This window comes from Pongo abelii, chromosome 3 (genome assembly GCF_028885655.2).
Source record: "Pongo abelii isolate AG06213 chromosome 3, NHGRI_mPonAbe1-v2.0_pri, whole genome shotgun sequence".
Taxonomy (NCBI): Eukaryota; Metazoa; Chordata; class Mammalia; order Primates; family Hominidae; genus Pongo; species Pongo abelii.
In genome coordinates, this window is record NC_071988.2 from 61,347,363 (window position 1) to 61,372,806 (window position 25,444).

At 38.5% G+C, this 25,444-nt stretch overlaps 1 long non-coding RNA gene across 1 annotated transcript; it reads left to right on the forward strand.

Moving 5' to 3' along the window:
• Positions 1 to 2,927: 2,927 nt before the first annotated feature.
• On the forward strand, positions 2,928 to 6,696 carry LOC134761274 (uncharacterized). Its single transcript, XR_010139694.1, has 2 exons — positions 2,928 to 3,006; positions 4,198 to 6,696. It is a non-coding gene; the product is annotated as an uncharacterized LOC134761274 (long non-coding RNA).
• The last annotated feature ends 18,748 nt before the right edge of the window (positions 6,697 to 25,444 follow it).

The window sequence follows — 25,444 nt, forward strand, 5'->3', positions numbered from 1 at the left end:
CGGGATAAAATTAGTTCTTTCAGAAAGGTAGTTATACTATTTTATAACACTGGGAGTTCCAAGCCTTCTTGGATATTATGCGAATGTGAAAGAAATATACTTTCAGAATGCATAAGTAAATACTTTGCTACAGACGTTATCTGAAGATTTAGAAAACAGTCACATATATTTTATAAACATGTGCCCTCAGTGTAAAGCATGTTTAATTCAAATGATTGCTAGTGCTACATTTTTCAATGGCATCGTGTCTGTCTCTAAATTCATTAAAATGTTTGCTGTATGGCTGTAACTTTTAAATTGCTAAATAATGACATTAAAGTAAGACCTAATAGGATTTTTTTCAGAGTAGTTAAGCTCAGTTCTCTGCCACGGTAAAATCTATGACAAAACACAATGAAAGGAGCAAGAGATGGGAGATGAGCAGATTAGACTGAAGAACCAGTTCTTTCCTGAAACGGTGCAACAAAGCAGGTGCCTAAGTCTTTGCCGTTCTGCCTGTGAAATGGGCAGCCCATTTGTCTCTGTTCACTTTAAAGCTATTTTTTCAGATGCATGACTGATTGCAAAGTTTTAAAATTTTTGTAGGAAGGCAGATTCTCTCCTGATGTTATTGTTAGCATAATATATCAATGTAAGGATTTTTTAAAATGGCTTTTGAAGAATTTCGTCTTTGTCTCTGAAGGTAAAATGAATGTGACCAGATCACACCAGATCTAAATTTCATGAAATTTTGGGGAAGAAGGAACATCAATTCACAAGAATGACTAAAACGTTTTATTAACTTTTGCCTTCAATTTAAGCTGCAGTAAATTATTTGAAGAAATAAGTGTATTTAGCTATCTTAACTTTGCAAAACACAAATTCAGTTGCATTTAGAATGCTAAAAAGTATTCAAAATGATGTTTGCTTACTTTCAAATGCAAGTTTTTATACTTTTAAACTATAACGCAATAATTAGACTTCTATTATGGCAGAAGGCATTGTTTTTCATGGTGTTGTGAGTCACCACAATATATAACCAAAGGACCAGTTGACATTTCTGACATGAATGAATCATCCTGTACTCTAATATGCACAAAAACTATTTTCAAATGCTTTATGAATGAAAAAGAAGCCTAAAGAATTGAAGTTTCTACAGATATATTCCAATCATATTTCAGTAGACACAAAATTTTTTCCAAATATGACAGTAAAACCAGTGTCTCCCCTAAAGTGAGCTCCATACACATTTATTTGGCCTCTTTGTGATTACATTGGGATAAATGAGTGTTATGCAGGTTCCAGTATAGTTTTCCACTGCTCCATCTGCTGGATATGTCTACATCTCCTGTACCAAAGTGGTAACTCTGAAAAGTAACATGAACTAATTCAGCAGGTGGCTTCAAAACGCTCAAGCACGTTGCTTGGAAACTTACTATGACTTCTAAATTTTCATTTCACTAAAAACTTCCTACTTCACCGTAAGAAAAAAAATAATAATAATGAACCTATAACTATTACTAAAATAGTATGGCACGGAAGATACGTTTCCCAGTAGGTGATACGTTACAAACAAGAAGGCACTGGGCAATTCATTGCAGGTTTGCACACCGCTCCGATCTTACTGATTTTGGCATTTATCTAAGAGGTTTCAGAGTCGTTCACCTAATCTAGAAATGGAAATCGTATGCACAAAAGTTTTAAAGAGATTTTTAAGCGTGTCTGTTATTAAGCACATAAATATCACAAAAGGAAATCATGCCTCTCCAAACACGATTTACCAAGGATCTGGGAGCCCTTAGCATTTTCCCCCGCAGCGTCTTTGCAGGCAGCTCCCGAGTTGCGCTCTCCGACGAGGCAGCCCCACTTTTCCTCCTTCTCCCAGTCACAGAGGGGACAACGTGCAGCTGCCGCCACCGGCCAGGCCGCTGTCACCGCTGCCGCCGCCGCCGCTGCTTCAAAACCATAGCTGCTACTGCAAAGAAAGGGTTACTCCTCTCTTGGAGTCAAGTGGCTGCAAACTTCACCTGCTTTTCATGCACCTTCTCCTGCAAACTTGTACGTCCTTCCGTGCAGAAGGAGCAAGGAAAACCATTACCAGCATCACAGGGAACATCATAATGAAGGACACCCCCGGAAGGCAAGACCTGCGAGTTATTCCGAAATACGATCTTAATCCAGATGGGAACCACCGCTGCCAGCAGATCCTCCCCCACCCCCCCCCCCCCACCCCCGGTTCCCATCAGCGACCGGAGCCCACGCTGCCAGGGAGGGCGGCTGCCGCAGCCGCTGGCATGTGCGAGGTGGAGGTAAAGTTTGACAAATGATGACCACTCTGGGAAGGTGAAGAATCTAGGCAGCCAAAAATCCGCGCGGGGTGTGCTAGGGAAGAAGGCGCGCCGGGAAGCGCCACGTACCTTGCTGGGGTGCCAGGCGTGGAGGCTGAGGAGAGAGTCGGTGGAGGTGGCGGGACGAGAGTCCAGCCCTGGCCGCGGGCTCCCTCCCGGGGCCAGCGGAGCCGCCGCCGCCGTGCCCGGGCGCAGGGCTGAGCGGCCGCCGCCTCGCCAAAGGCGCTGGCAACGCCACTCACTTGGCCCGGGGAAGTTGGGCAGCCTCCGCCGCGGCCTCGGCACCCGGCGAGAGCAACACTTTTAGTTTGGACTTTCCAGCTCCAGTCCAGGCAAATCCACACTCACGCACACACGCGCGCGCGCGGACAGCCTCTCAGAGGCGCGAGAGCCGGCCCCGGTGGCTCTCTGGTCGCGTCTTGCTCTCTCCCTCGCTCTTATTGGCGCGGAGGTTATTGTTTTATTTATTTATTTCCTCCTCCCGGCTCCATCCCCCCTCCCCCCTCCCCTCCTCCTCCTCCCCCTCCTCCTCCTCCTCCCCCCCTCCTCCTCCTCCCCCCCTCCTCCTCCTCCCCCCCTCCTCCTCCTCCTCCTCCCCGGTCTGTGGGACCGGCCGCGGCGGTAGCTCCAGCTGCAGCGTGGCGGGGCTGAGCGGCGGGACCCGGCGGGGGCGCACCGGGTGGGGGCGCTCCGGGTGGGGGCGCGGGGCCGGGCGGGCGGGGGCGCGGGGCCGGGCGGGCGGGGGCGCGGGGCCGGGCGGGCGGGGGCGCGGGGCCGGGCGGGCGGGGGCGCGGGGCCGGGCGGGCGGGGGCGCGGGGCCGGGCGGGCGGGGGCGCGGGGCCGGGCGGGCGGGGGCGCCGGGGCTGCCTCCTTGGCTGAGGTGAGGGAATGTGGGGGAGGCGAGGGGAGGACGCTGCCGCCTGCCGCACTGTGCTGTGCCGGGGGCACCCAGCCGGGTGCTGCCGGGGAGAAGCGGGGCGAACCCCGCGCCGCAGCCGAGGAACTGCGCGAGGGGCGGCTGGCTCGGCGCGCCCGGACCCGGCTCCCTCCTCCGCCGGCCAGGCGAGAAGGCTCAGTCGCCTCCTAGTCACCGCCACCCCGCTTCTTTTTCTGCTCTCCCCGGGGGCTCCCCACAGCCCCTCGGGGACGCTCGGACGCGCGCCGCCACCGTTTATCCACGGAAGACAGGGGTTTGCATTTGTGAATGGTGGTTTCAGCGCTACGCGGTTAGGCTGCCTCCATTTTCCAGCCGCCGCTGCCCGACTCTCGGGAAAGGTGCAGCCACCGCCGGGTGGGGCGGGCTCAGGCCTCCGGGGCAATGAAGTGGGAGTCTGCGGACCACGGCCCCCGGCGCGAGTTGGGGTGCCTACGTGACACTCCAGACCCACCTACAAGAGCCAGGGCGGCAGTGGCTCTGCTGCTACCATTCTCCCCTAAAATGAGCTCTAAAAGGGCAATTGACCGCTGTTGCCACGGTCTTTCAGTCACGGCCTACCGGGCTCCCAAACCTGCGGGAGACCCGACCTGAAAGCCGGCCGCCCTCCCCCATCCCAGTTACCCAAAGGCCGGGCTGGAAAGAGCCCCGGGCAGAGACCCGGAGACCGGTGGGCGGCTCTCTGCTGCCTGCCCCGCTTCCCAGCGGCTTCTCCAACGCCAACCCTTCCAGGCTTCCCGTTAGGTAAACCTGTTTTGGCTTTTTTTTTTTTGTCCTTTGGTTTGGTATTTATTTTTAGGAATTCATGATTTCAGTCACGAAAGGGGGAAAACCTAAAAGGAAGTAAGTCTAAAATATCTGCATAAATACAGCCAGTTAACTAAGCAGCATCACAGAGGCTGCAATGTAAATCTCACGCGTTGGATTTGGAGGCAGGTTGGTTTCCTCAGCGTTTTGCCCGCCGAAGTCCTCACAGCCTTGGACTGCATTGTACAAGGTGTATAGATACAGGAAGATGGTGACACTGGAGTGCTTGCCCTGATCCGTGACAGTATGCTTATGTATGTAAACGGTGCTTTCCTTTCTATCCAAACCTTCCAATTTCCCTGAAATTTATTCATTAGATATGCATTTCTTAGTCTTCTGGATCTTTTCTCAGAAATCCACCGTTAGGGGTACAAATACTACTTAAGGAGCCGGTTTTACATACTTTACATTTTCCTTGACATCCCGAGTAAGCCCCCAGAGGTCAGACGGGGAACAGGTGAGGTCAGAAAATGGGAGAAGGTGGAAAAAAAAATGTTTATCTTTTAGGTGGAAAAACAATGTTTATCTTTTCAGCATGTTCTAGTTCTCTTGCCCCAGCATAATAATGTGTACTTGCCATTTTCAAAGAAGGGAAACAGGAAATGCCCATTTCTGGACCTGTGACTACTCCCGTACTCATGAAACACCGGCTTATTACTGAGAAAAACGGCCACCCATAATTCAATTTAAGACCTTTATTGAATGGAGGAATCTAGAGATAATACCCAAAAGGCAGTAAAGTGCCTTACTGGTCAGCTGAGTGGCGGACATGAAGATGTGCCCGTCTCTGATGACATCTGTGCCAGTGAGATAGTAAGAGTTTCACTCAAAATCTGAAAGAACCACGTGCACTTTTAAAGCCAAAGCTTTGGAAGCACATGTATTTCTCCAGAATTATTGTCCCCTGCTCCAGAGGTAGGCAGCCTCTAACATAGGGAAGTACCTATCTGATAATGATAGCTTCAATTGTGTTTTACATAGAACGTTTTCTGTATACACACACATATACACGCACACACACACATATATGTGAATCTAACACACATACACACATATGCATGCACACATATATACATATGTATCTAACACACATACATACATACACACATATACAGGCACACACACATATATACATATGTATCTAACATATATACGTACATGTCTATATATACACACACACACATACACACACGTATTCCCCACCCCACCACCATAGTTTGAACAACTCTTAAAACAGCATACTTTTTCTAATTTTCTCTTAGGGAATGCAACTGTTCTCCTTGTCCCTCCTCCCCATTTCCCCACAGACTTGCACCCAATATGCTTCTCTTCTCCAGTGTCCAGAGGTAGCAGTGTTCACTGAGTTTTGCAATCCACATTATGATGGCTGTATTCACTCTTACTAGAGAAACACACATTTGATGCTGGGAATGATACTGACTCTAGATGCAGCAAACATCATTGTCACAGTTATTAGATGGAGAAAAGATGAAACCAGGAGTTGATTTCATCATCATAGTAAAGAACTGACTATTGTATAATGTCTATTTTCTGGAAACATCATCTGTTTCAATGATTGTGTTTATGTTTGTACCCACAGCCTAAGGCCTGATTCATAGAAATTTAAAAATATGTGTAGGATGAATTAAAATTACAAATACATAAACAGGGTGGATAGCCTATTTCTTTGTTAAGGTCACTGAATCAGAAGGAAAATGATATTAAACATAGGTAGTAAGGGATAACTTAATGTTTTCAGAGGTTATTGTCAGAAATACCAAAAATATACTATCTTTATGTAGAATATAAAAATGTATAACTGCATTGAATTGATTAAATTTATTTAAAAATATGATTTAATTTCTTACTAAAGGGATGGAAAATAAAAGGACATAGAAAGGTTCTGAAGGGGACAGAGGGATGAAAGTTGTGACTGTAAGGGAAGGAAGCTGCAATGCTGGTAGAGGAGGTGCCGGCATGATAAGAAGATAAGAAACATGGAGAGAAAGAAAAGTATGAGAATCCCTTGATTTCTGGCCGAGAACATCAGCAGTCATCAGAAAATCCCTCTTAAACCTTGCTTAAATATCCTGAATTTGTGAAAATTTGCCTAAACAGTTAAGTTGCTTGTGTTACCACTGATAGAGCTACGTCATACAGGAGAGTGAAACCAAACCAATAATTCTCACTTCCACAGTCAAGAACTTCACTTTTCCCACTTTTTCATAAAAGGCACACTGAGTCATGAATGTATATGGTACAATAATTTTAGTTCAATTTTTTTAAAATTTATGAATGCACGTTGGCAAGTCACAAACTCCATCTTGTCCAGAGTTCCTACTTGTAATTTGCAACCGGTGATCTATTTATTTGTGTTTGCGCGTACATATGTATGTGTATGCAGACATATTATCAACATCTAACCGAAGGCACTGCAGTGTGTACATCTAGGTTACACATATGGAAACTGAAGCTCAAAAATAAAAATAAAAAATCTGTATTATTTGTCCCTGCTGGTAAAAAATATGTAAGCATTGCAATTTTGAATACCTAGGGTTAATACTAAACCATTTGCATGTTAGAAAATGACTACCAAAAAAAAAAATCATTTAAAAAGGTGTTCTTGGCTGGGCACCGTGGCTCAAGCCTGTAATCCCAGCACTTTGGGAGGCTGAGGAGGGCGAATCACGAGATCAGGAGATTGAGATCATTCTGGCTAACACGGTGAAACCCCGTCTCTACTAAAAATACAAAAAAAATTAGCTGGTCCTGGTGGCCGGCGCCTGTAGTCCCAGTTACTCGGGTTGCAGTGAGCCGAGATCACGCCACTGCAGTCCAGCCTGGGGGACAGAGTGAGACTCCGTCTCAAAAACAAACAAACAAAAAACAAAACAAAAAAAGATGTTCTTGATCTGTAATGTGTTTCGTCTCTTCTCCAAATTCTTCAGCATTTATCATTATGGTGAATCTAAAAAAAAAATCACTAACATAATATACTCATTTTTGATACATATTTGCACTTTATAAAACATAGATTTTCTAACTCTCCTATGTTCACTTTGCTTGTTAGAGTATACCCTCCACCACCATCCCCATCTCAGCTTTTTTTTTTTTCCTACATCTGACATATCCAGTATGTACATTCAGGACATTGGAACAAAGACAGGAAGACTTTAGACAAGCTCTTCAATTATATCTGAAGTCAGGGAGAAAGAAGGGCAGTAGATTAGCTGTTAGGGAATTTAAGGTTGTAGAAATTCTGGGCAGTGAAAAAGTTAATTTGCCAGAGGGACAGCACCATTTTCCTTTATCTGTGTGAAGACAAATAGAATCTGTGTGCCAAGTGTGACTGTCACCAATCTCTTCCTTCCTATCCCACGAAAGGGCCTCATTTGATTCTTTCTTATTTTCTTCCTTCCAATGCAGGATCCTTGCAAATCCTGTTCGCTGTGCTAAGACCGCACCAATTTCCTCCACTATTCAGCTAAGGTAACTCTTATTCATCTCCAAGCTCCAGGTAAAGGCATATCCTAAGATAACAAACACTTCCGTGATTGGTTCTGGGACCCTATATTCGTTTTCATGACACTTACAGTTTTCCAATAGATTATACCAGACTACTTGTAATTCCACAGGTCTGAGATATTGTATTTAATGGGTATATTTTCTCCAGCACTGGAATATTTCCATGAGGGGATTTTTGATTGTATCTTCAGCATTCAGGGCAATGCCTGACACAGAGTAGTTGTCAAAAGTACATACTTGTTAAATGAATATAGGAAGGAAAAATCAATACATTTCAGGCAGGCTGTATTCTGGATAGTGGAATGCTAGACAATTGGGATATGGTAGCGTAAAAAAAAAAAAAGACAAACTACTTAATTTTATCCAAGTTGATTCTTTCTTCACCATTATTATGAAAACCCTTGGTGTTTTTTGAAGATCTATGGTCTATGAAGCTACTGTCAAGGTAAGAAGAGAGACTTTGTGCTGTATAAATTGCAACTTGTTTTTTGATAGCTGCATTTAAAAATTGGATTAGTGTGAAAGTTATAGTTAGGAATATTTTGGCATTAAACATGAGTGAAAACCTTAAGTTTAAATCATTTGAGATAGCCTTGATTTTACAATTCAGGGAGTTAGTGGTATCATTTTCACTGAGGATACTACAAAAGTCCTGTACTCTCAAATGCAGTTTACACACTGATAAATTCATGAATATTCAAACATAAAATGAAGGATCTATATACTTTGAAATGTTAGTTAATTTTTATTTTCTCTTTTTGATATGGAGTTCCTCACATGCATTTTAAATAATATATTTATCAAAATATTGTTTAAACATTATTTCTCCCTTATATGTGGTGATATTTTATTTAGCAAAAAATAAAGCCAATTTCAAAATGTTCTCCTTCGTTGATAGAGGGATCAAACATGCTAACATTAATCATGCCAAGAGCTAACCAATGTCTTTGTAAAAGGTGAAGTTTCTCAGAGCTTTTGAGATAACCTTTCAAAAAATTACTTTTAATATTTGTTTCTACTACAATAATTTTAAGACTAAGATTTTGAAAGCTGTGAAGGAGAGATGAATAGAGAAATCAAACTCGATAAAGAATTGAAATCTCACAAGTGCATCCCTGTTACCCAGAGCCCAACATAGGGTTCTCAGCTTGTAATTTAAGTACATTTTAATCTATCTTATAAAAGAACAAACACCAGGAGTTTGAGGGTGGGAAGAAGGGGAAAGAAAGAAAATAACATGTTATTTTATGCTGTATTCTATTGTCTTAGTCCACTCAGACTGCTATAATAACAAGATGCTGTAGATTGGGTAAGAAAATTATTTGTTACCATTCTAGAGGCTAAGAAGTCCAAGATCAAGACACCAGCAGATTCAGTGCCCAGGGAGGACCTGTTCCTCCTAGACAGCGCCTTTTTACTGCATCCTGACAGGGTAGAGGGAGGAAACAAGCTCCCTCAGGCCGCTTTTATAATGGCACCAATCCCTTTTAGGAGGACTCTGCCCTCATGACCTAATCATCTCAAGACTGCATTGGGGATTAGGTTTCAACTTATGAATTTGGGGCTGGGGGGACACAAACATTCAGCTCATAGCATCTATGAGCCAAACAAACATGGAAATTTTCCAGGGCCAGGGCAAGGGTGAAGTTAGTAAAGCACTCTCAGGCAGAAACTTTAAGTGAGTTGAAGGAGAGGTAGCGCCAATAATTGAGTTGGGTAATATTTACATGCAATATTTTCTAAATTGTGGCAAAATATTCATAACATACATGTTACTGTTTTATCCATTTTAAAGTCTACAGTTCAGTGGCATTAAGTAATTCACGTTATTGTGCAACTATTACCACCATCCATCTCTAGACATTTTCATCTTCCCAAACTGAAACTCTGCATAGTTTAAACAATTTGCCCCCATTCATTCCTTCTTCTAGCCCCCAACCCCCACTATTCCACTGTATCTATGAATTTAACTACCCTAGGAAACTCATTTAAGTATAATCATATGGTATTTGTCATTTTGTGACTATCTTGTTTTCACATAGTAAAATGTCCTCAAGGTTCATCCATACTGTAGCATATATTAGAATTTCCTTTTTTTCCCCTAAGGCTGAATAATGTTTCCTTGGATGTATATACCACATTTTGTTTATCCATTTACCCACTGATGGACACTTGGATGGATTCCACATTTTGGCTATTGTGAATAATGCTGCTATGAACTTGAGTGTACAAATATTTGTTCAAGTCCCTGCTTTCAGTTTTTTTGGGTATAAACTCAAAGTGGAGTTGCTGGATCATACGGTAATGCTGTTTAATTTTTGAGGAAGCACCATATTGTTTTCTATAGAGGCTGTACTGCTTAGTGGCCCTGCTTTGCCACTAGCAGGGCACAAGAGTTCCAGTTTCTCTACATTCTCAGTGTCATTTGTTATTTTCTGTTTGATTTTAACCATTCTAATGGGTATGAAGTGGTATCTCATTGTGGTTTTAATTTGCGTTTGTCTAATAATAGTACTGTTGAGCATCCTTTCATGTCCTTATTGGCCATTTGGATAATATCCTCTTTGGAGAAATGTCTGTTCAATTTCTTGGCCCATATTTTAATTGGGTTGTTTGTTTTTTTTGTTTGTTTGCTTTTGAGATGGAGGAGTTTTTAAATATATTCTGGACATTAACCCTTTATCAGATATATGAGTTTCAAATATTTTCCCACATTTCATGGTTGCTGTTTCACTTTATTATTAGAGTTCTTTGATGCACAAAAGTTTTTATTTTGATGTCATTCAATTTATCTATTTTTAATGCAATACATTTTTAAAAACAAGAATTAATTCAAAAACCACGATGAACAAAACATCCAAATTTTAAATACAGATAGATCAGTATTACTGATTTTGTCTTTGCCTCAGGCTCCAATATGGCTAAGCACAGCAATGCTGTATGCATTTTCTACACTATGCATCATGAAACATAAGAAGTCCTGTGGATTCTAACACTTCTAGTATCACAAGTAGATAAATCATATAAAAAGATTCTAGAGATGTTCTGTGTTGTGCAATGAATAGCACCTGATTAATGTAAGGTCACAATTCTCTTTGTTTGCATTTTCTGTATTTTCAGGAGAGGATAAAAGGCAAAATTCGGGTCTACACTTGCAGCTTGCTTTTCTGAATAAATATGATTATTCTTGTTAGAAAGAAAATGGTCTCATCTCTTGATGAGAATTATAACTGGAAATGGTGCCCCAGGAGAGTTGCCTAAGGGTGGGGGTAGGTAGGCTGCAAGGTCAGTGAAAACCTATCTTCTGTATATTGTTATGCCTAAAGCTTTTACTAACCCAAAGAAATCATGTTTTTATGTTATATAGGGAAATCACAAATCAAGAAGTCTGTAAATGTTCTAAAAGCTCACAGAAAGTTTCCTATGTTAATAGATTTAACACATGTCATTTAAATTTTCCAAATGTCAGCATATGGCACTCTAAAGATTCCTTCTATCTTAATCACTAGTGACTTTATGTAGATTTACCTTGCTGAACAGAGCCCAGGCATTTCACATTGTTCTACAACTGTGTACCTCTACTTTTGTCAAATGTAAACAGGAAGCTAGATGAATGTTCTTTATAGTGTTTCCTATTGTCAACACTGAGACCTTCTTTCTTAAATTGTTGGTTCAATGTTTGACTTTGTTTTGAAGCATGTATTTAAGAAAGTATTTAAAAATCATGAAGTTCATGCTCTTAACATCCTTAGAAATCAGTCCTCAAGGACCATTGCACCACTTGTCAATCTAGGGGACATTGCCATGTGACAACAAAGACGCACCATGAAAGTTGCTTGTAAACTGCTTTTGAATTGAAGCAGTTTACTTTTTCAGTAAATGAGAACAGAGGATTTTTTTTTAATAAAATGAGATTCGATTTTTTACAGCTATCTGAGTCTTTTTAACATGCGTAGTAAAACTTTCATGTGAATTTCATTAAGCTTCAAGGTCATTCAGGAGAAAATGATAAGCATATTAATGACAGAAGTGTTTTGCATGTAATGCAGGTGTTTGCCTATCAAATGGATTCATTAAGACAGAAGATCATTTATTCATTTCCTGTTATTACTATTATAATATTTAGAAAGAAATCTTAATATGCCATATATTCTCTCACTGTTTTTCGTAAGAGCATATCTACCATACAATAAATAAATGCCTTCATATCACTATTGTTATTTTTAATTTCAGTGAATTAGAAACAAAATAGTCTATAATTCCCTCAACTGATTTTAATTACATCTGAATGTCCAGGATTTTTCCATTAATATGGAGATATATATATATATATATAAAATTGAAGGTTGGACTTTATATTGGAAAGATATTTTTACAAGTATATTAAAATTGTAGAAATTCACAATCTTCCCTTATTGTGTTTTTATAATATATATTCGAAATTTTAATTGAAACTAATGTTCACAGTGAAGAAAAACATTTGAAAAGTAAAATAATCTTAAAAGTTTTTTTATTAAATTCATCCACTTGTTAGTCCAAGAATTTAAGTTTTTACTTGATTATTTTTATATGCTCATCTCGTGAAAAAGTATCTTTTAACAACACTTAATTATATGTATTAATATACTGTAATATTGATTAAAATTCTGTTCTACAGACGTCAATATATTGACTTTTTAAATACTTGAGAATTTCAGATATTATTTACTGGTATAATTTACTAGAGTTTCATGGTGATCATGAAAAGAGAAGACTTTCTTTGAGTAAATAAATAATTATAGTTCCAATAAATTTGTAGTATGCTGTCCACACTGTATTGTTTACAATCTATTTGTTAGTTGGTATGCCTTGCTGATGGTGGGTGTGACTATCTGTGCAATTCTGAAGATGCATGGCTAGCAGAAAAAATGTCTACATTGAAGAAAACAAAATCACTTTGTCAGAATAATGAATAATTACAAAAATTACATTTTGCATTGAAGTAATTTGATGTGATATTTTTCCAAAACAAAAGGGTAGCTACAGTAGTGTCTGGATTAGCTAGAATTCTCCAGAATAGCTGTGTATAATTAATTAAATTTTTGATTAAGAGTTAATTGGCACAGCTATTGTTTCAATTGTTCATTAATTTTCTGTAAGTGTACAGTAGTTTCTCCCTTAGTAAATAAAGGATAGTAAACATTCTTAGCAAGATGATTTCTAGTCGAATTTGTTCATTATTTAAGCATAAATTGTTCTTGTACTGTGTCATGAAATGCTTTGAACGTTGTAAATACAAAGATGAATACATCTTAACTTCCTAACTGTTGGTATCACACATTTGGAAACCCATCAGAGATGTTGAGGATGACTGTGCTACATACAGTAGCCAAAACAGGCATTACCAACTTTTAAAAAATCATTGACAATCTCATAGGTAAAAAGGATATTTATTATAATTTAATATTAATGTATTTTATTAGCGTTAGCTTGTTCATTTTTCATCATTTAAAGTTCATTTGTGGTGCTCATATTGTGAGGTGTCATTTCATATCCATTGCTCATTTTTTGGTTATACTGTTAGTTTCTTCCTAGTAATATGTGAAAGCTTTTTATATATTAGACTTGGATTATGGTGACTTCTTTGCCTTGCATGTTTGTTATTAAAAACCTAGTCAAACTTATCGTTGTTTTCTTTTCTGGCCTTTGAATATTGTATTACACATAGAGAACCTTTCTTTGTCCTAACATTTTATATTATTTTCCCAAAATTCCTGTCACCTTTTGTAAGATTCATTTCTTTTATATTCAAATATTTAGTTTTTATGGTACAAGGTGGCATTAAGGATCAAACTTATTTTTTTCCCCTGGAATTTTCCCACTGGTTTGAAGTGTCCCTTAAATTATCTTATGAATTTTGCCTGCTTCTGGATTTCTGGTTGGTTAAATTGATCTGACTTTCTATACACATCCTATTATTTCCTGATTTAGTTATTATTTTATCATTTTATCAACATTAAAATTTGCTTTACTACAAAAACAAATATTGCTTCTCTTCTAATCCCAATTCCAAGTAATTTGCTTCGTCTGAGCTGCTACAAGTAATGCATAACCGTCTGAAATGAGGTCTGGAATATTATGGGGATCCCAAAAGAAGACTGGCTTGAGGCAGCTTCTCCTGACAGTTGGGCAAACATGTAAAGAACTGAATCAAAGATCAAGGTCAACACCTAGTAATTTGCAGATTCTTGGCGGGGTTTATACAGCAGAGACTTTCAAAAACCCACAGGGAAGATCAGTATTGGCCCCAGGTTAGCATGTTGAGCTTCTCCTATTATCAAGAAAATAAAAAATAGTGGAACCATGGGCAGATTACTGTATCACTTGAGACTGAAGATGTACAGAGGGCACATGCAGAGCCCCTTTCATCAGTTGTCCCAAACATGGATTGATGTCTTACCTACTTCACATCATTCTTTATTACCTTTGTGACTGCTGACCCTCAATGTAAACACAAATCCACACCTAAGCCCCCATGCCTTGAGAAAAAAAGAAAATTGCTGCATGTTTAAAAGGCCGTGTGTCAGTTTCCTATGGCTTCTGGAACAAATTACCATGAACTATATGATAAAACAACCCAATGTTATCCTTTTATGGTTCTAAAACTTAGAAGTCTGAAATGGCTCTTAGAGGGCTAAAACCAAGAAGAGAGCAGAGCTACACTTCCAGAGCCTCTAGGGTAGAATCTGTTTCCTTGCTCTTTCCAACTTCTTGATGCCACCTGCGTTTTTTGACTCATGACATCCTCCTCCATTTTCAAAACCAGCCATGGAGCACCCACTAGTCTCTCTTTCTCTTTCTGTCTCTCCGTCTCTCCCTTCCACCCCAACCTCTTTGCTTCTGTTCTCACACCACCTTCTCTCCCTATGCTTCTATTTTCACATCACCATCCCTGACTAACTCTTCCTGCATCCTTCCTATAAGGAACTTTACTAATCGTCAGGCATACTCAGATGACCCAGGATCTTGAACTTAATCATATATGCAAAGTCTCTTTTGCATGTAAGGCAACATTCACAGGTTCCTGGGATTAGGATGTGGACATCTTTGGGGGACATTATTCAACCTACCATAGATAGGCCAACAAAAGAAGTTCAGTCACAAGATGCAAAACTGAAATACAGCTCATAGAGGAATGAGGTGAAAACTTCAATAAAAATAGGAGTAATTGAGGAAACAGGAGCAGTAGAAATGTACACACACACACACACACACACACACACAAACACAAACATAGACTTTTTTTTTAAATTAAACAACTAAGTAGAATATTTGGAAGGAAAGAAAATCACATATATTGAAAAGAGAATTATAAACAGAAAATGGAAACTATAAGCAATTGTCAAATGGAAAAGGCAAGAAATAAAAATAGTAATATCAGAAATTAAGAATTCCTTCAATAAAATATCAGTGATGTCAAAAATAGTTAATAGTAATCATTCAAACTAACAAAGAAAGATGGTAAAAGAAGGTAAAAAAATGACCTGAACAGCCAAGAGCTGGGGGACAATATCAATGGTCTAATATACCATGAGTATAGTTCCAGAAGGAGTAGAAAGAGAGAATGGGACAGAAGAAATGTTTGAAGAGAAAATAGCTGAAAATTTTTGGAAAGCAATGAAAGATGTCAAATCACAGATTCATAATACTCAAAGAAGATAAATACCCCCACTGTCCCACACACATATGTATTCACACCCAGATACACCAAAAGTAAACAGTAAATTTCAAATGCACTCAAAGAAAAGAGACAAAGAGGACTACAGGAGAACAAAGAGAACTAAGCATTCTCAATAGTCCCATTAGTGGTTATGAGTGACTATGCACCCATCAGAAACCCAATGCTGAAAGAAAGAATACAGAGACAAAAAGAGGACAAACTGATGATTCAGCTTATGTTAAATTCAAAAGCAGGTAGAACTAATCTATGTTGATAGAAGTAGAAGTGTGATGTCTTTCAGGGTATTGATTTATAGCAAGCACAGGGAACTCTCAGGGGTACTGGAAGTATTTTTCTGTCCTTATTTTGTACTTGAATTTGCCCACTTTTTTTTTGTAAATTTGGATGACTTTTTCTTCTTTTAGTTTTATATATTTTGTATGTTAGTCTTTTACAAAATTATGTATTGAAATATAGTCTTCAACTTATTCTTGTAACTCTTTTAAACTTTTTTCAATGTATAGTGATTCTTAATATTAAGAAAGCTCTGTTTATCATATTACATTTTTTCACCTTAAACTTAAGATGTATAAAATAAGTAAATCGTGTAAATAAGATATGACTGAATTAAAATTGAATAAATGTAAAAGGGAAAAAAGCCTAAGAAATATCAAGATCTCAATATAAATAAAAACAAGAAAAATTAATACACACTTTAAATTCTAATTATAATCTAAATAGTCTGTTTCAAATTGACACAGTAAGCTGTTGAGTTTGTGTCGAAGAGTAAATATCTAGTATTAACAATGTAATTTATGCAAACAGAAGACTGTTGAGCAGAGATATGCCTTACCATATGTGAAAAAAATGCAAACCCCAGTAATCATGTCACTATGCTGTTGGCATAGACTTAGCCAAAGGTGAGTGGAGAGAACAGAGTTCAGAAATAGATTTCAGAATCAATAAATTTCAATACGTGAAAAAGAAGGTATTGCAATTAGGCAGGAAAATATTGGCTAATTTAATACTTGTGGCTGGCACAAGTGACTATTTGTTTGAAAGAAATTTATATAAAAGCCTACTCTACATCATATGAAAACATATTGCAGATAAATTAAGCATTTCAATATAAAATAAAATCGCAGAAATGTTGGGAAATTTTAGGAGACCAAACAAATAAACTAGAGATTAGGGAATCTCTTAAAACATGTTAGGAAGGCCTGGCGCCGTGGCTTACACCTGTAATCCCAGCACTTTGAGAGGCCCAGGCGGGCGGATCACGAGGTCAGGAGATCAAGACTATCCTGGCTAACATGGTGAAACCCCGTCTCTACTAAAAATACAAAAAATTAGCTGGGCATGGTGGCAGGTGCCTGTAGTCCCAGCTACTCAGGAGGCTGAGGCAGAAGAATGGTGTGAACCTGGGAGGCGGAGCTTGCAGTGAGCTGAGATCATGTCACTGCACTCTAGCCTGGTTCCAGAGCAAGGCTCCGTCTCAAAAAAAAAAAAAAAAAAAAAAAAAAAAAGGAAAATTGTTGGCTATAATGAAACTATCAAAATTTTGTTCTATTAAACATAAAATTATAGGCAAGACACATTATAAGTATAGTCAAAGGAAAACTATAGATTGGGAAAGTACAATGCACATACTTGACATATGTACAATATTTATATTATCTCTCATATTCATTAGTGCTACCTTATTTCATGACATGATTTCAGTGGATATAAATTACATTGTGTTTTATGTAACCCCTAGAGACTGTAATGTGAATAGAAGCAGGGTTAGGCTCACAGGAGTTGTTCACTACCACAACCCTACTGCAAAGAGTTCCTACATGTTCATATGAGAAAGAAAGCCTTATAGAAAAGTTTGCAGAGGGTCTTTGACAGATCACATATGGAAGAGACAACCAAATACACACTAAACACAAAAATATTGTGGGACTCATTAGTAGACATTTTTTAATTGTATTAAAAGAATAACAGGTTAACTCTGTACAGGTTACCAAAAATAAAATAATAATCAGAACTGGCACCAATAGGTACAAAGGGTGAACGCACACATGTGTACATAACTGGTGAAAGATGATTTCGTAGAGCTTTTTTTGGAATATAATATGGCAATTTTATTTGATATTTATATCATATATATATGTTTATATCACAAACAAAGAATTCTGTAGCACAATAAGAAGATTCCAGGAAATCTACAGGTTTATTTGCATTTATTTATTGGTATGGTAAAAATCTAGGACAGGGGTCACTAACACTAATGCTACAATACAATTTTATGAGGATAAATCTAGAAATGAGGTAAAGCACTAGTAAGTAGGGAAGCTGTTGACAAAATTACGGAACATTCATCCCATGGAAATGTGAAGTCTTTGCAAGGATGAGTTAAACGTTTATGAGTTGTCTTGAGAAGATTTTATCATACAATTCTAAGTGAGAAAATCAAATTGCAGTAATGTATATATAATATAAGCTCAATTTAATACACAGAGAAGGGAAATACTTTTGTAGAAATTTTCACTTGAGTGTATGAACAAAGAGAATTTGGGTTAATGGAAAGAGCAAGGAGACACCACAAAAAAAGGAGATGATAAAAAAATGCTATATTAAAAATGCCAAGACAAAAAGCAAACTCATTAAAGATAAAATAAAAAACAATATATGTATATATGCATATATTTATTTCTCTCTTACGAAAAGGTTATTGCTGGTTATGTCTACTAATTGAAAATTTCAAGTGATTTTGACTTTCCTCTTACATTTTGCTATATTGTTTGAAGTATTTATAAAAAGCATGAATTATTTATATAATCAGAAAGAAACAAGGAAACATTTTTATTTAAAAAAGAAAATGTGTAATCCATGTGTAATATGTAAATTTGTATGGCTCAGAATAAGTTAATCATTGTAATAGACTACTTCTATTATTTGTCACATCAGAGAGCTTCATGCATTGGTAATTCCCTATCTACAACTATCTAGCTGTCTTTCTATCTCTGAGACATTCCAGGCTTTGCTTATTATGAGGGTAAACAGGTCGTATCACAGCAATTTCCCAGGACATACCTTGAAGCCACTGCGCACTTGATTACCAGATACTGGGCCACATAGAATAAATGGTGCTGCTCTGCAATCTTCTGCTTCTAGTTTGTGATGCTTTCTTTCTTTGGTTTCATTGAATGCAGTTGCTCTGCCAGTACTGACCTCCCCTAGTAACCCCAGTCCTGTTCTCTTTCATGTAGTGAACAAGTCATTATTCTTTAAGTAATATTGTGCAATAGGATATTCTGCAATAATGGGAATGTTTACCTGTGCTGGCAATGTGGTGGGGACTGGCCACATGGAGCTCTCGAGCAGTTGAAATGTGGCTAGTGACACTGAGAAACTAACTTTTAAAATTGTATTCAAGTTTTATTTATTTAAATTTAAGTAGCAAAAATGTGGCCTGTGGCTATTATTGAGCAGTGCCACTTTAAAATAAAATTTTCAGTGCTATTGGGATAGTAATAGCATTTTTCACCTATGTCTCATCTTTGGCTCTCCCAGACACACAAGCCTTGCAGGTGTGACTGTGCTGAGAGGTCACAGCCAGCTCGCATCAGGGGTCCCCAAGCCCCAGGCCATGGACTGGTACTGGGCCGTGGCCTGTTAGGAACTGGACCACATAGCAGGAAGTGAGCGGTGGTCAAGGGAGCACTACTGCCTGAGCTCCACCTTCTGTCAGATCAGCAGCGGCATTAGATAAGCACAAACCCTATTGTGAACTGCACATGTGAGGGGTCTAGGCTGTGTGCTCCTTATGAGAATGTAATGCCTGGTGATATGAGGTGGAACAGTTTCGTCCTGAAACTGTGCCCACCCCACACCCCACCCCCGTCCTTCCATGGAAAAATTGTCTTCTATGAAACTGGTCCCTGGTGCCAAAAAAGCCCGGGACCATTGCTCTGGATTACTCTCAATTCTTCTTCGCTAGTGGTTATTTGTTTTTGGGGGTCCACATTATCTCCTCCAATCCAGAATCCACTGTGGAATCTCTACTATATAAAGAAGTTTGTTAATTTCCAAATTATCATATGGATTGAATATGAATTATTTTTCATAGATATTCTGAACCCCAACAACTTATGGGATATACTTGAGAACCTTTTTAATGTTGATATTTTGTCAATTATAATAACAAAATCCTAAACACGTTCTGAAAGAAGTTCATCTGCCAAAAGCGCACTAGAAAGTGTTGTTGTCCAATTCTTCCTCCAAGCCCATTAGAGCTTAATCGCTGAGCCAGGCAAAATTATACACATGCAACCATCCCACAATTAAGGAGCCCTACATTTACATTTAGATCAGGGAAATTTAAATGTTTTCTTCTTCTGCACTCACCACAAAGAAGAGCACCAGCATAGGCGCTGCAGCCCTTGTCTAAAGTTCATTTTCTCTGTCCCTATTCTGTCACCTCCCAGGAGGAGAACAAGTCTCATATGCAGAGTCAGAATTTACTCATGAATTTACAGCATCACAAATTCAGAGTGTCATTCAATTTCCCTTGCTCTACTCCAGGACACTTGATGGCTACTTCTTTTAGATTCTGGAAACACAAGTTGTCCACCCCTTTCTGAGCAACACGTAGGCACTGCATATAGCACAGAGGTTCAGTGTAAGAACACTGGAGACAGACTGCCTGCTATCGAGACTGGGTTTCTCCATATCCTAGTTGTGTGTACTTGAGCAAATGTTGAACATCTGTCTCCCTGCCCTCATCTTTAAATGGGGAATAATAATCGTATGTGGATTCCATAGGATGGTTGAAAGGATGAAATAAACTAATACCTAGTCATCCTTTGATATTTATGGGGGATTGGTTCCAGGACCCCCCTGCAGATATCAAAATCCATGGATGCTCAAGTCCCCTATGCGAAATGGCACAGTTTTTACTTATAACCTACATACATTCTCCCGTGTACTTTAAATAATCTCTTGATTACTTATAATACCTAATTCAACGTAAATGCTATGTAAATTGTTGTCATATGTATATTTTATTTCTATTAATTATTATAGTATAGTTACTTTTTTTTCCTAATATTTAAAATCTGAGGTTGGTTGAATCTACAGGTGTGGAACAAATGTGTATGAAAGGCCAACTGCATAAAGCATTTATAACAATGCCTGGCAATACTACTGGCACTACTACGTGCAGTGTCTCATCATTTGCTCTCCACTTGCCAAAGTTGGCTGCCCTTTTAACCTTCAAGAAGGAAGCCATATTAACAAGGAATTTTCCTTCTATGGGCAAGTTACACATACAGGCAACCCTGGGATATATTGCAGATTTGGTTCCAGGCCACTGAAATAAAGCCAATAAGGCAATAAAGTGAGTTACACAGATATATCTTTTTTCTTTCTCAGTGCACATAAAAGTTATTTTTACACTATGCTGGAGTCTATTAATTCAATAGCACTATGTCTAAATTTACATACCTTAATTAAAATATATTTTATTGCTGAAAAATGCTAAGTATCTTCTGAGCCTTCAGCAAGTTATAATCCTTATGCTAGTGGAGGGTCTTGCCTCAATGTGGATGGCTGCTGACTGGTTAGGGTGGCGATGGTTCCTCAAGGTTGGGGTGTCTGGCAATTTCTTAAAACAAGACAACAATGAGATTTGCCACATTGATTGACTCTTCCTTTCATGAAAGATTTCTCTGTAGCATCTGATGCCATTTGATAGCATTTTACCCAAAGTAGAACTTTCAAAACCTGTCTCAAACCTTGACACTGCTTTATCAACTAAGTGTATGTAATATTCTAAATCATTTGTTGTCATTTCAAAGTGTTCATAGCATCTTCACCACTGGTGGATTCTATCTCAAAGAAGCCACTTTCTTTGCTCTTCCATAAGGAAAATCACCTCATTCTCTTCAAGTTTTATCATGAAATTGCAGCAATTCATTCACACGTTCAGGCTTCACTTCTAATTCTAGTTATCTTGCTATTTTGGCCAAATCTGAAATTAATGCCTGCACTGATGTCATGAACCCCTGAAAGTCATCTATGAGCATTAGAATAAACTTTTTCCAATCTCCAGTTAATGGTAATATTTTGACCTCGTCTCATGAATCACTTATGTTCTTAAGGGCATCTAGACTGGTGAATCCTTTCCTGGTTTTCAACTGACTTCTCCCAGATCCATCAGAGGAATCACTATTTGTGGCAGCTATAGCCTTCTGAAATGTATTTCTTAAATAATAAGAATCGAAACTTGAAATTGCTCTTTTATCCATGGGCTACAGAATGGTTGTTGCGTTAGCAGGCATGAAAACAATGCTTATCTCTTTTTACCTCTCCATCAGAGCTCTTGGGTGACTAGGTACATTGTCAATGAGCAGTAATATTTTGAAAAGAACTTATTATTTTAAGCAGTAGGTCTTGAAAGTGGTCTTAAAATATCCAGTAAACCATGCTATTAACAGATGTGCTGTCATCCAGGCTTTGTTCTTCCGTTTATTGAGCACAGACGGGGTAGATTTACCATAATTCTTTAGAGCCCTAGGATTTTTAGAATTGTAAGTGAGCATTGGCTTCAACTTAAAGTCACCAGCTATCTTAGCCTCTAACAAGAGAGTCAGCCTGTCTTTTGAAAGTTTTCAGCCAGGCCTTGCTCTCTGTAGCTATGAAAGTTCTAGATGGTATCTTCTTCCAATAGAAGGCTGTTTGATCTACACTGAAAATCTGTTGTTTAGTGTAGTCACATTCACAGTGATCTTACCTATGATTTTCTGGATAATTTGCTGCAGTTTCTACCTCAGCACTTGCTGTTTAACCTTGCACTTTTATGTTATAGAGATAGCTTCTTTCTTTAAACCCCATGAACCAAACTCTGCTGGCTTCCAATTTTGTCCTCTACAGCCTCTTCACCTCTCTCAGCCTTCATGAAATTGAAGAGTGTTAAGACCTTGCTCTGGATCAGGCTTTGGCTTAAGGGAATGTTGTGCCTGGTTAGAACTTCTATTCAGATCTTTAAAACTTTCTCCATATCAGCAATAAGGCTGTTTCACTTTCCTATTACTCACGTGTTCATTGAAATAGCACTTTTAATTTCCTTCAAGAACTTTTTCTTTGCATTCACATCTTGGATAACTGGCACAAGAAGCCTAGCTTTTGCCCTATCTCAGCTTTCAACATGCGTTACTCACTAAGCTTAATAATTTCTAGCTTTTCATTTAAAGTGAGAGATGTGTGACTCTTCCTTTCACTTCAATACTTACAGTCCATTTTAGGGTTATTTATTGGCCTAATTTCAATATTGTTGTATTTCAAGGAATAAACAGGCCTGAGGAGAGGGAGAGCCAGGGAACAGCCAGTTGATGGAGCAGTCAGAACACACAAAACATTTATCAATTGCGTTCACTGTCTTATATGGTCACAGTTCTTGGTACCCCAAAATAATTACAATAGTAACATCAAATATCATTGATCACAGGTAATCACAACAGATATAATAATAATGAAAACTTTTGAAATATTGTGAGAATTACCAAAATGTAACAAAGAGACCAAAAGTGAGCACATGTTATAAGGAAAATGGCGCTGATACATTTGTTCAAGGAAAAGTTGCCACAAACCTTCAATTTTTGAAAAATGCAGTATCTGTAAAGTGCAATGAAAGTATGCTATATTCCAGGGATACTTACATCTTTCATCTTTGGCTGGAAAACACCTCTAAATACTCACACAACATCTTCCCAAGGTAAATCACTGGGGTGTAACTTTTATAAATAAGATGTGATATTACTATTATGTCTGCCATTTGAGATGGAGAATAGTAATGCTGAAAATATACTTTAATTCAGAGTAAGTTTTCAGTTTTTAATGATGAGCTTAGCACCGCAGTTTTCACAAATGCTATATTGATAAATGAATGATCATAAATTATTAGTATAGCACAGAAATTGTTTTGTAGAATCAAACAAATTCAGGGACGGGGGTGTGGAAACCATAATTTGTGACCCTTTTTATGTTCACGTTAAATTATTTTAAAATTCTTTTGCCATGAAAATTTCTGTCTTGACCCTTGTGATTGTCCTTATAAATTGGAATGTAAAATATGGCTAACAGGTACATGTAATAGTGTTGCTAATGAATAATTGATGCCTTAATAGTCTTTGAAAATCTCATTACCTGTTTGTTGCTAAGAATTTTCTGGTAAGGGCTGCCTACAAAACAGAGGAAAGGGAAATTCCTCTGACTTTTTACCAATGATAGAACCCTAGAGGTGACGTGCTCGAAGAGGGAGGCAAGACCTGATTTTGGATTTAAAATCTCAAAGGCAGATGTTTATTCAACTGATCTAACAAGCTATAGGGTCAATAGAGAAGTAAAATAAGAAAATGAATGAGGATTGTCAGAAGACATGGGAAAGCAAAGAAGAAGCCTATTATGAGTAATTCCAAAGCAATTTTATGACCCATGAATTGTTCTTTTTCTGTACCAGCACACTTATTTCCAGTCTTTAAATGTGTTATCAAGTTTGACTTATCTGTACTCCCTCATCCCTCAACTTACTTCTGGACCAGATCTTGGTTTATTTGGTGTGCAGGTGTCCCATAGCAGGAAATATGACTGAGATGAGTTTATACTTATGAGATAAAACACCCAGCTGTAGATCTGCTGCTAAAGAGGTTAGCATAAGGAGAGGGGCTGGAACTTAGACTTTCTGAAACAAAGACTTGGATGATTCATTATAAAGCTGTCTGTCTCTCGAATTTCTCTTGGGTGGATGGTGATAATAGACAAGTCCAGTATGGTATTTTTGGTTTGGAATGAAGACTTTGGGTAAAGATGCTATAGGAACATTCTTCTTTTAGTGAGTGATATATAGCAATTCAGCAGGTTGGGAGGTTAGCACCTTACTTATCATTACTTACTTACTTATCATTACCATACTTACCTACCCTTCCAACAAATTGTTCACACACTTCTCTGGCAACCCATCTTAAGTGTCTTGTAATATACAGGCTCATTAGGATAGAAGTACCTTAATTAAGAACCTAAAGGAATTGACATGAATTGGGATACCTGGGATACCTAAAATGAAATGATGATACTGAATTATCCACACAGTGAAATAGCTGAAAAAAAAATAGAACCAAGGTGTTCAGGGATGAAGAGGGTCCAGCATAAACCGGGGTTGTCTCCAGGATATGGGACTTTCCTGTTTTAAGACTGGGAAAACCCTGGGCAAACTAGGACAAGTTGTTCACCTTAGTCAAGCATCTAATGGTAGGCTATTATCAAAATGACTGCCATGACTAAGATGGTTTCATGGACCTACAATAATAAATGATCTGAAGTAGAGTCAAATGAGGGAATCCTCCAGAGACATCCAAGAAATGGAGTCTTGCTCTTTCAGTTTTCCAGACAGCTTCATCTAAGAATATGTAGTACACACTGTATCTGGATTTCTAATATTTAGACATTCCTATAAGCCTGACTGAGTATTTGAAAATCTACTTCCAGAGCACTGAATAGAAGAAATGAAAAAGTTTGATGTAAACCATAATCTGGGCTTCTAAGGTAGGAATTCCTTTATGATAGCCTAATATAGGATGTGCCTGTTGGTAATAGAATTGTTTTCTAATATCTTGGAAAGATGTTTGCTGAAATGATGTCCTGTCAGTAAAACATCCTAGAACCTTAAAAGTCTGAGTACTTAAAAAAATCCTGGAAACACAAAGATTATCAAGGATACATGAATAGACATAAAGCAAATACATGCCAGGAAGGTTATACCTCTATCAGGGAATTGGGATTTTCGTGGTATCTCATATTTGTGAGTGGTATCTTCTTCACAGAAGCTTGTCTATGAAGCTTATTGGGACATAGTACTCACACTATAAATTTCTGCTCTCATAGCTAAGAATGAACAGAGGATTTCTTTTTATTACAAACACTCCTCTTCAGCTGTGTGTGCTGTCTGCACCTGCAATACGGGAGGGCAGTTGAGGAAACATGATTCATTGTATTTTGCCTCTCTGTTAGCCAAAGTGCTAGATTATCCCACAATTCCTTGAGAATTTTAGCAAACAAGATCACACTTGTTCAAGCTTAAATCATTTACCTAATTAAATACTTGGAAAG